At 39.7% G+C, this 1,486-nt stretch overlaps 1 pseudogene; it reads left to right on the top strand.

Annotated features, from left to right (window-relative positions):
- Positions 1 to 861: 861 nt before the first annotated feature.
- LOC127493383 (U1 spliceosomal RNA) lies at positions 862 to 1,007 on the top strand (annotated as a pseudogene).
- Positions 1,008 to 1,486: the final 479 nt, after the last annotated feature.

The following is a 1,486-nucleotide window of genomic DNA, read 5'->3' as shown; positions in this document are numbered from 1 at the left end:
GGTATAACAAAAGCTAATAGCTTATAGATATTTTAAAAGATTCATTTATTTTTATTTGAAACTCAGAACTGCAGAGAGAAAGAGAGAGAGAGAGAGAGAGAGAGAGAGAGAGAATCTTCCATCCATCTGTTTACTCCCTAGATGACTGCAATGGCCAGGCCATTGCATTTTTATCTATGTCTCCCTTGTGGGTGGTAGCAGTGCTCCCCACATTGGTACATCTCTTGCTGTTTTTCAAGGCCATTACTAAGGATTTGGATCAGAAGTGGAACAGCTGGGACACGAATCAGTGCCCATATGTGATGCTGGCATTGCAGGAAGCAGCTTTACCCACTGTACCATAATGCTGGCACCAAGATTTTTAATGATGAAATAGATTTATATAGAGAGCTTGAAACAGTGGCTTGCATTTTTAAGTGCTTCATGAGTGGCAGTATAACTTACTTGCTTTCTTAATCTTCACAACAGTTGAAAACAGGTGGGTCTATGAGTGTGATTAATCGTATTTTACAATAGATATAATAAAAGAGGTAACTTAATGAAATATCAAAGTCATTTTGAAAGCTTGTCTTTGAGAGTTTTTGGGGGACTCATAAATCACTATTTACTTCAAGATTATATGTCCCTAAAATTAACATTTACCATTTTTACATTTCAACTAAGAGATGCTGAGTGCTTCAGTGAGAGATCATGTTGATAATCGATCGTTGAAGCAGTGGTGGAACTTATTTGCCTGACATAAAATAGACAAGATTATGTCTGCAAGCAAATAGGGCATTTTAGGAAGAGTTTTCAGAAATTTTCAAAAATTATGGATTACTTCCTTTGTGTCATAATTTCTTCCTTTAAAAATCAAGTCTAACTCTTACCTGGCAAGGGAGATGCCAGGGTCCTGAAGGTGGTTTTCCTGGGGCACTATGGATGTGCTATCCCCCATGACTTCTCCATAATTGGGAAACTCAGCTGCATAATTTGTGGTAGCGAAGGACTGAGTTTGCATTCTTCCCAGAAAAACAAAAAGGAGTTAGAAGAATATGAAGTCATGGGCTGGCATCATGCTATGATGCCCCCTTCCAAATGCGCCCTGATTTGAGTTTCAGCTCCTCCGCATCTGATCCAGCTCCCTGCTAATGTGCCTCCAAAATCAACAGAAGTTTGCCTCAGTGCTTGGACCCCTGTCTCTCACCCACGTCGGGGAAACTGGAGTTGAACCAATGCTCCAGTGTGGGAATGCAGTGTCATAGGCAGTGGCTTAACCTGTTGCTCTACAACACCAGTCCCTAAGTACTCATGTTGTGATGATCTTTCAGGTACTCCAATTCTTGAGATGGTCTCTTCTTACCTATTTGTTTTTATAGTCCTTGGGGACCTAGCTTTGCCAACTCCCAAAACTTTTAAGACCTCAGGTACAATTAGCAATGAGTTGAAGACCTTAATAAACAACAAAACACTTTATAATTTTGAGGTCCATAATGATAGATATTCA

Source organism: Oryctolagus cuniculus, chromosome 5 (genome assembly GCF_964237555.1).
Source record: "Oryctolagus cuniculus chromosome 5, mOryCun1.1, whole genome shotgun sequence".
Classification (NCBI taxonomy): domain Eukaryota; kingdom Metazoa; phylum Chordata; class Mammalia; order Lagomorpha; family Leporidae; genus Oryctolagus; species Oryctolagus cuniculus.
Note: the sequence above shows the minus strand (reverse complement) of the source record. Positions and strands in the feature narration are given on the sequence as shown.